Source organism: Limulus polyphemus, unplaced genomic scaffold, assembly GCF_000517525.1.
Source record: "Limulus polyphemus unplaced genomic scaffold, Limulus_polyphemus-2.1.2 Scaffold354, whole genome shotgun sequence".
Classification (NCBI taxonomy): domain Eukaryota; kingdom Metazoa; phylum Arthropoda; class Merostomata; order Xiphosura; family Limulidae; genus Limulus; species Limulus polyphemus.
In genome coordinates, this window is record NW_013665964.1 from 547,521 (window position 1) to 558,249 (window position 10,729).

At 35.9% G+C, this 10,729-nt stretch overlaps 1 long non-coding RNA gene across 1 annotated transcript in view; it reads left to right on the forward strand.

The window, feature by feature from the left end:
• Nucleotides 1-7,874: 7,874 nt before the first annotated feature.
• LOC111085372 overlaps nt 7,875-10,729 on the forward strand; it is a 95,477-nt gene continuing 92,622 nt past the window's right edge. The window contains exon 1 of the long non-coding RNA XR_002610228.1: nt 7,875-8,022. This is a non-coding gene — a long non-coding RNA (uncharacterized LOC111085372). The remainder of the gene's footprint in view (nt 8,023-10,729) is intronic.

Consider the following 10,729-nt stretch of genomic DNA (forward strand, 5'->3'; position numbering starts at 1 on the left):
GGTTTGTTATGAATTTCGTGCAAAGCTACACGAGGACTATCTGCGCTAGCCGTCCCTAATTTAGCAGTGTAAGACTAGAGGTGTAGTCATCACCGCCAACTCTTGGGCTACTATTTTACCAACGAATAGTGGGATTGACAGTTATATTATAACTCCTCCACAGCTGAAAGGGTGAGCATATTTGGTGTGACGGAACTTCAAACCCAAGTTTTGAAGCAAGAGTGGGCGAAAATCCCACAATCTAAAATTGACCAGATGATTCTCACGATGCCCCAAAGGATCAACGAATTCCACGAAGCGAAAGGAAGATCTATTAGATATTAATTAAATTATAGATATATCAGTTCATGAGAATATGACTGAAAAATTTCATTTTTTCTGAAAAGGTGGTGTCTAGTTACTTGTGACCAGGCTGTGTATATTTCTCTGAATAGAAAATATATATATATAGCTCATGATTTTTATTTCTTTTCAAGTAAAACACAAAATACTAAATAATTTTAAGTCTGAGATTTTGGTGCAGTGTCTAAATCATGAAAACAGAAAATTTGGATATTAAGATTAAAAAGGAAAATAGCAGGCATTTTGATTTTGTTATCCACCATTTTGTTTGATCTAATAATGTTAATGTTCTCGGTCAGAGTACCTGATCTTCTTTATGAAACTTTTCCTTAGTAATTTCCAAATTAGATTTTAACAAAGTCTTTAATTTCCTTTGTAAATTTACTCAGACACTTTGTAATATTTACACTTTCGGCTTAATAAATGACAGCTAGCACGTAAATATGTGAATCTTCATGCAGAAATAATTTTGGGAGCATGTCTTAATTACAAAAAATAATAAAACTCTATAGAATTATCAGATAGCATATCAAATTATTTCTCGTCTTTTCGAAATGATACACAATAGGCGTTTGATCTTAATCGCCAAGAATTAAACGTAAAATGGAATATTTACCACCCCTCTAAACAAACTTTATTGATTAACCTTTACGTCTAGAAAGGTGAAAAGCTAGATTCATACAGATTCAAATTTACTAAAGTTAATAAACAAACAAACGATCGTACTTTAAACCGCACACTGGAATACTGGAACGATTACTTAATTTCATCTCACACAAAATGGCGGAAGCAATTGTTTGTTTCAGAATTTTCGCGCACAGCTACTCAAAGGGCTGTCTGCTGAGATGATCCAAAGTTTAAACTCTTAGGCTAAAGAGGCGGGCGCTAGTCAATAGCATCCACCGCTGACTGTTCAACTACTCTTGTCTGACCGAGTTGTGGGATTTCACTGTCACTATTATGGCGCGACTACGTCCCCGAAGTGCGGAGCGCGTTTATTCGGAACAAGGCAGCAAGACATAAATCTTCCGATTCACAATCCGAGCACGCTAACCACTAGAGGCGAAAGCAAACAAATGTTTTTAATTAGTCTGCACATGATAAAACGTATTGCAATATAATTCAAACATCAGTTCGTCAATTTCTATTACACCTTGCTTCAAAAATGATATCACAACCTTTCCTTGACCCGCATAAATATCGGACAAGACATAACTTTGTTAACAGATAAATTGACTTTTTTAAAGGTATATCACTTTAATCAAATCTATCTTAGTAAAATCTTTCAATATTTTGTTACGAAGAATCATGTGACTATAAACCTTAGTAATAAGCTGTATTTTGTAGTACAAATCAGTAACAGTTGAAGAACTTGTTACGAAATTTTATTGTTATGTGTAGTTCTCTAAACTTATTATGAAGATCATCTGCCTTCACATGTAATTCTTTGAACTTACTATGAAGTTCTCCTGTCTTTGCATGTAGATCTTTGAACTTATTATGAAGTTCTCCTGTCTTTACATGTAAATCTTTGAACTTATTATTTTTTCTTGCCGTTACTTGTAGTTCTTTGAACTTATTATGAAGTTTACCTGCCTTTACATGTACTCCTTTGAACATATTATTAAGTTATCCTGTCTTTACATGTTAATCCCTTGAGCTTCACATGAAGTTAGCCTGTCTTTATATGTATAGGTGTTTGAACTTTACATGAAGTTAGCCTGTCTTTACATGTAGGTCTTTGAACTTTACATGAAGTTAGCCTGTCTTTACATGTAGGTCTTTGAACATTTTATTAAGCTCTAGCCTTTACATGTAGTTCTTTGAAATTAATATGAAGTTTTCCTGTCTTTACGTGTAGGTCTTTGAAATTATTATGAAGTTTCCTGTGTTTACATGTAGTTCTTTGAACTTATTATGAAATTTTCCTATCGTTACATGTACTTTTTGCAACTTATTATGAAGTTTTCCTGCCTTTCACGTCAACAATCAATCTTCTGATAATCTGATAATGTTTAGATGGTTTGTTTGATTGTTTATTGTTAAGCACAAAGCTACACAATGGACTATCTGTGCTGTGCCCACCACTAGTATCGAAACCCCGTTTTAGCATTATAAGCCTTCAGTCTTATCACTGAGGCATTTGGAAAAGTTAGGAGGTATGCTATTCTAGTGTAGGTGTAAATAGATCGTACTGCTGTCATTATTGTTAAAAATTATTCCTTAGGTGGTCAGTTTAGGTTTAACAAAACTCAATAAGAATATATGTATAATCTTAGGAATGTTAGTCATATATCATACAACTTTCCCTGGTAAATTATAGAACAGGTTATTTCTTTTAAAGCACGAAACAATTAATTAAATGAGGATTACAAGCTACAATGTCATCATTTTTGTATTTACTTGCCCTATTTTCCTGAGACACCCTTGCTTCGAGGACATCCTGATTGTTCGTACGGTGATGTGTTGTTGTGAGTCTACAGTTCGACAATTGGCCCGGCATGGCTAGGTGGTTAGGGAGCTCAACTCGCAATCTGCGGGTCGCGGGTTCGAATCCCCGTCACACCGAACATGTTCGCCCTTTCAGCCGTGGGGGCGTTATAATGTCACGGTCAATCCCACTATTCGTTGGTAAAAGAGTAGCCCAAGAGTTGGCGGTGGGTGGTGATGACTAGCTGCCTTCCCTCTAATCTTACACTGCTAAATTAGGGACGGCTAGCGCAGATAGCCTTCGTGTAGCTTTGCGCGAAATTCAAAACAAACAAACAAACAGTTCGACAATGGCCCAGAAACAGATAAACATTTCAATCTGAGATACCCCATTAACATCTGAGACATCACTAAATATTCAAACATAGTCTGCAGACCAACAAAATAGCTCTCATGCGTATCAGGTAATACAAATTAATTTTGATTCACTAAAAACTGTAATGGATTAAAAAGATATAAACAAATATTTAAAAGGTTTTGTGCTAATTGAGCACTTTTCCACCAAAGAATGTTTTACGTTGCTGTAAGTGCTACATGTATGTGGGCCTGAAATGTTTAATATAGTTCATTTGGTTGTTGTTTTAGGAGCACGTGCATCTTTACAATTGTGGGACCCAGCGATATGTTGGCCAAAACTTCCCATTGTCATTGTTGAGCACTTTGGAGCATGGTGGAACTTTCTACATGGAGATCCGAAACGAAAAATTATATTTAAAGAGAATAAACTCTCAGACACAATATCCTAGATTCAGTGACACCAGTGCTGTTGATATTGGACAATCAAAAAACGCTGAGCCTGACACTAAAGCACGTAAGCAAATGGAAGTTGGAAGAAAGCGAGATGAATCAGTGACTTACTGGCAGTAAGCCCACTGTTTAAAGGTGATGCTTACTGCCAGGAAACCAGCGAAACGTACTCTCGTCGTAGAACATGAGAAACATCTTGCGCCAGAACAATGAGTGTTACAGAGAAGGTAACAACACAGCAATTTTGTCGACTTTATGTTCCAAATCAGATTGATGAAAACTGCCAATTTTAAAACCTTAGCCAAACAGTCTGGACAGTTCTTTAGGTATCCAGAGCACTTTGCAAAGCACAGCAGGTTTACATCGTTTTTGACAACTACATTGAAGAATTGGAAAAACAAAGGAGGTCACCAAACACTGGTACTATTGACATAGTACCCATACAGGCTGACATGAATATACCTTAGCAACTCGGCAAGTTTTTGTCGTCAGCATTCAGCAAGGTCAAAGTGCAACAACTTGCTTGCAGACTAAGAAGTACCGATTCAGATCTCAGTGAAATTTTCATCAAAGGCTGAATGGAAACTGACAGTAATGGAATAGTTTCAGCTGTGGTCCATAACATTGGAAATCAGCAACAAGTTTTAGAGCTATCAAGTACACTAGAAAAAACCTGACGAAAGTAACTTACCATATTCGAACTGGGAGGAGAATGATGCAAAGAGAGTAATCGTGGTGTCTGACAAAATAATGTCTACCCAAGCTAATTTTGTAAACAACTGGCCCCAAACATGCACAGACAGACTGTACATCACATTTTTTACGATCGATAGAGTTGGATTTAGGACCATAATGTCTTAGGCCCATGATTTCCAAACACACGCGTAAACAGATAAAGGAACTAAAACAAATTAAAGCTATCTTAGGAAACTTTACAGATATGTGGTCAAACGGGACAGCTGTGATTCTGTGGTGTATCAGGAAGATTGTGAACATTTGGTTTGTGTGCCTACGTCATTTTCATATCAGTATTTCTTGTTTTTAACGACCAAGAGATATATGTAGCCTCATCACAATGTATCTTAGGATTAAGTGATTTTCTTTCTTAGGGCCTATTCACAATGAGGATATTTTTCGCACTCATTACAGTTAGCGTCCGCTCGAGAGTAGTGTGAACAACAAAGTTCGATCGGCAAACAAATCGAAACGAACCGAAACCGAGTTCATCAGAAGAGGTGATTTCGTTCCGTTTCGTAAAAGAACTGAGCTTGTTTCGCTTAAAAACTTTTAGTGTGAACTATGAAAATGAACTCCTGTTCGTTTTCAAATGATTTCAGCACAAACTGAACTGATGTCATTTGAAATGAACACAGTGTAAACATTGGAAATGAACCATGAAAATGAATTCCTGTTCATTTCCAAACGGTCTCATCACAAACTAAATTGTTGCCACTTGAAACGAACACGGTGTGAATATTGCCTTAACCAAAGCCTTCTCTTTGCACATGAGGATGTTGGTTGTCGTTGGTATGGGGTGTTTCTTTAGTATTCGTTACTGTCTTAAACGTTTCACTGTGTGAAGTTTTACGCTTCCAGGAAATACAATAAAGATTCTTTTTTTTTAAATGATCTGTCCTTAGGCTCTAAGTTGTTTAATTATCTCGAGCTGTTAATATTATCTTTGGAAAGAGCTCTCACATATCTCTCTAACCATTATCCTGTTTTAGAGACATCTTATCTTTGGGACAGATGCCTGTTTATCATGTGATCAAAGCTCCAGAACCATTTCAACTGTCACATACGTTGCCATAACCTGTAAACTTTAGTACCTGTGTTATATACTTATATCTCATATAAGAGATACCTAAATACTAATTATTTCACTGCATTTACATAACATAACTTTACAAAACAAAACATCACTCCTAAAGCACAAATAACGTTTATATAAACTAAGCTTGGAAGAGAACCTTTTAAGATGTTGTTTGTTTGTTTTTTCTCGTGCTTAATTTTGTTTATATTTTATTTTGAAAAATAAGCATCTGTAAACCTACCGACAATAATATTCAAATCCACCTGGAAGCAAAAATTCGAAAGAATACTCTTCATATAATTAACGTTTGGTTTGTTTTGAATTTCGCACAAAGCTACTCGAGGGGTATCTGAGCTAGCCGTCCCTAGTTTGGCAGTGATGGACTAGAGGGAAGGCAACTAGTCATCACCACCCACCACTAACTCTTGGGCTACTCCTTTACCAACGTCACATTATAAAGCCCCCGCCGATGAAAGGGAGAGCAATTTCGGTGACAGGACTGCCAGTCGAGCGCCCTAGCCCCCAGGTCATTGTTATCAAATCATCCAACTCGATCGAGCCTTCTCATGGTAGTACAACGAAATAAAATAAGTATTCCAAAGAATCAGAGTAGAAAAGAGACAATGCACATAGCAACTGGCTTGTTAGTCTGGAAAAGTGTGCAAAGCGTACAAAGGTAAATAAACTCATAGACAAAAAAAAAGTATTAATAATTATACTTTGGTATGAACAAGAACTTGCAAAAAGCGCATATAAAATAAAGTAAAACCGGAAGCCTAACATCGAGTATAAATTAAAGTAATGACAATCGTTATTGCTGAGTTTAAATGGTGACACAAATCTGGAACGCATCCAGGGCCAGATTAAGCATGTTATTGGGTGTGTTAAAAGAGTGATGGTAAAATCTGATAAAAATTAGCCCAAGAGCTGACGGTGGATGATGATGATTAACTGCTTTCTCTCTAGTTTATAAACTAAAAATTAGGGACGGAAATGCGCTGGTAGCTTCTGTGTAGCTTTGTGTGTAAATTGTAAAGTTTGTTTATAGTTACACAATGGGCTATCTGTGCTCTGCCCACCACGGGTATCGAAACCCAGTTTCTAGCGTTGTAAGTCCACAGACATACCGCTGTGCCACTGGGGGGCAAATTGTATAGAAACAAACTAAAAGTAATAATGCTTTGAGACGGCTTGAATGGGTAAAAACTTTAATATAAGTTTAACATGTTAACTTATATTAAAGTGTTTACCAATTCAAGCCATCTCCAGGCATTATTAGTCTCCAAGTGGGCTCCTCGTCATCGTATTTCAAACTAAAAGTAGTTTCAATTGGAATGTTTTACTAAGGAATCACGATCGGAAATGTATTTATTAAACACACAACTGCGCCTGGTATGTTTAAAGCGCTTGACTCGCATTCTGAGGGTCGCAGGTTCAAATTTCCATCACTGAACATGTAGCTCTTTCAGCCGTATTGGCGATGTATGTTACGGTTAATCCCACTTTTTCTCGTTGGTAAAAGAGTAGCCCCAGAGTTGGCGGTGGGTGGTGTTGACTAGCTGCTAAATTAGGGACGGCTAGTACAGAAAGCTCTCTTGTAGCTCTTTCAGCCGTAGGGGCGATGTATGTTACGGTTAATCCCACTTTTCTCGTTGGTAAAAGAGTAGCCCCAGAGTTGGCGGTGGGTGGTGTTGACTAGCTGCTAAATTAGGGACGGCTAGTACAGAAATCTCTCTTGTAGCTCTACGCGAAATTCAAAAGATGCAACAATTTGGAGCATTACTGAAAATGTTATCATTTTTTACGTGTAATTAAAATGTTCCTGGTTAACAGAAAAGGACATTTTAACATTTGCCAGTTTGTTTCAGTGGGCCTAAAAGTTGTGTCATTTAACGATTGTTATCCAATGAACTGGTAAGTCTAATTGACTTACTTAGAGCTAGACAAAATACCTTAGAGAAGAAAGGTAATGATATTTAATTACGAATACTGTTGGAAGTAAGCATTATGTTGATTACAAATACAAGAACAAACAATTGAAACGTATATTTGCCGTTAAAGACATGAGAATGGAAAAACAAGAACGTTCATATAAATAATAAGAATACGATATTTTTTTTTAATCAACAGCATTCTTTATATATATTGTAACACCACTATCACATTGTCGCCAACTTTAACGTAGGAACGTTGTTAAAAACAATGTGAGTGAAGGGTTATTTCATAATCGCATCGTTACTACGATCTATAACCACTTTGTTAAATTCAACATATTGTAGGTACTAACAGACCTGTTCTGACAGTGACGAAGGGCGACCTCTACTGGCAAAAGAGGTCGTGAAAAGGCAGTTACTATTCTGGAGATAGCCAGAAAATTTTAAACGAGCGGCAGTACTCTCTCGCAGACTGATTTGCTGCAGACGTCCAAGAGCTCGGTGAACTCTCCCAATGTCAGCTTTCACGAACTTGGTAGTTCTTTCAATATAGACTGCTGGTTAGACACCTCATCTCGAAACTAAAGGCCCCTTACTTTACAGTTAGATTAACAATAATCTGTTCTTCGATCGGTGGAAAATCCAAGTTGGTCACCCAATTTCCAAATATTGGTACAACAAACAAAAGCTAGACAGGTAAGTTGTTTCATTAATACATTCTCCTTATGCAAAGAAATCAAACATTTTATTGCCCCTGATATAATATTGCCGATCAGGCACACACAAGAAGACGAAACAATATTTTGTTGTTTAATACTAAAATAGTATTCCTTGAACGTAAAAGGAGATTGCCATAAGCCCAAAACTTGAAAAAGTAACAAATACATGCTACGATTGAAAATTCCCGTTTCGAATATAAATTATAACTGGAATCAGAAATTTTAATCTGAATGGAACCTTAAGTGCGTGTGGGTTAAATGACCAGGAATAATAGCTAAGTCTAATTTTGAATTACTGACAAGAGTAAAGGCAGATAGCCAATAGCTCCCACGCCACAAAGGCTTTGTCTGGTTCTTTGAAAGGAAATAACAGGATTGAAAGTCACTTTTATAACGTGTCCACCGCTTAAATTTCGAATCATGTTCAGTGATATATCTTTAACCCTGGGTCTTCAGAACCACAGCCCTATTCGATAACAGCTAGGCCATTCTCAGTCGGATATATAATTATAATGAATTTTATACTACGCTGTAATTAACAACTAAAATAGATAAATATAGTTTTAAATCCTGCAACACGTGCCTTTTTTAATAAGCTGTAGGAAAATTTAAAATATCTCTGTTCACTTTATCTTTATGTGTCTGTTTCCCTGAGTGTCAACAGTTACTTTGTTTATGGCAAAGCTACTAAGGCTTAAGGCTATCTAACGCCGTCCCTAATTTTGAGCCGCCGACCACAGGGAAGACACTCCGTTGGCAGCTATCACCACTAACTGTTGGGATACTTCTTTACCTAAGAATAGTGGGATTAACCGTTAGGCGAGCATATTCGGTGTCGGGTTTCATTCCCGCGACCCACAGATTGCGAGACGAACACCCTAACATTTAAAGTATTTAATGTGATTTAAGAAAAAATATCATGAACTCAAATGTTAACATCAAAACATTCTAATAAATCCTGCTAATGTACGCAGACAACAAATGTGAAAAGCGTAATCAATGTAAAAAGTAAACAGTTGTAATAAATGTAAAATGTGAACAAGTATAATGAATGTGATCAGTGACTAGACAAATCCCGTAAACCGAGTTTTATCACAAGATTTTAGAATATTAATCTTGTTGCAAACCCATAATCTGAACTCCATTCTGTCAGTAGACAAATACGTGAACTTCATTTCCTGCATTATATTAAAGTGTGAGTAGGTTACTGAAATTCTAACGTACTATTGTAACACAATACGCAACTATCAACTGCTGACCTGAAAGGCTCAGCATAAAAATCTAAAATAGGACTCTAGAAAAACAAAAGATATCTCCAGATAAAGAAATTAATAAAAGAGCAAATTTGGCAGAAGTCTATAAATCAATAATGAAACAAGCTAAAGAAATGACTCTTGGTTAATCTGTCATCTGCTGGCGGAAAAAGCTCTTCCATCTTCCCTTCCACTAGTGTAGTCATCATGTTCACCGGAGTTTCCTCACGTGCTTGTGTTTACAGCATCCGGCTTTTTAGTACTCGAGCAAACAGCAAACAACCGGAAATGACTTGAAAATCTTATGACTCCATTGTTTCTTTCCTTCCATTTGCAATGTTCTGACTCTCTATTCGGTTTTTCTTTCTTTAAGAATCTACAATTTCTCTGCTTTCGCTTCATTAAGGAAAACATGTATCAACACTCAAAGTTAATGACCTCTTAAACCAAGCTAGTTACGGGAAATTATTTGATTTCTTGTTAAGGATTGAAATTTATACAATATTTAATAAGTTTCTTTTGTAACACCGTATAGAAAAATTATATGTATGAAATTTCAGTTGTGAATATTATGGGTGATTGATTTATGAAACAGAATAATAGATTGTTCAAAATCAATTTCGTTCAATGTGATATAATATTTAAGAACTTTAGTTGTTGATAAATCACCCACAATATTAATAATGTAAACGTAAAGTGTGGATTCTACAATCTTTCAATAAGAAAGAATTTTGTGTGCACAAACAAGGTCATTTGTGTAACATGAAGCACCTAAAGTGTGCGGTGACATTAAAATATCAAGTGATTGATGTGTTTCTCATGAGAGATAATTGAATCGGCCAGTCACACTCTTCCTCTATCTGCATAATTCTTCGAATTAATACTGCCTTTATGAATAACTTTAGAATAAGCTATACAACTAAAGTGATTTATCTATTCTGTCAGCAGAATCTTGATGGTGTAAAGAAGGTAACTTATATATCATGGCAGCAGAACCTTTTGTTGTTTTAAATACATTTATTTACTGTCTTATCAGAATCTAACACAGTTGGAAAGAAAGTGATTAATTTATAATGATAGCATAATCTCACATTGTCGTAAAGAAAGTAATTTACTTGTTCTGACAACAGGATCTCACATTGTTGTAAATTTACTTATTTTCACAACAGAATCTCACATTGTTGTAAAGAAAGTAATTTACTTGTTCTGACAACAAATCTCACATTGTTGTAAATTTACTTATTTTCACAACAGAATCTCACATTGTTGTAAAGAAAGGAATTTACTTGTTCTGACAACAGAATCTCACATTGTTGTAAATTTACTTATTTTCACAACAGAATCTCACATTGTTGTAAAGAAAGGAATTTACTTGTTCTGACAACAGAATCTCACATTGTTGTAAATTTACTTATTTTCACAACAGAATCT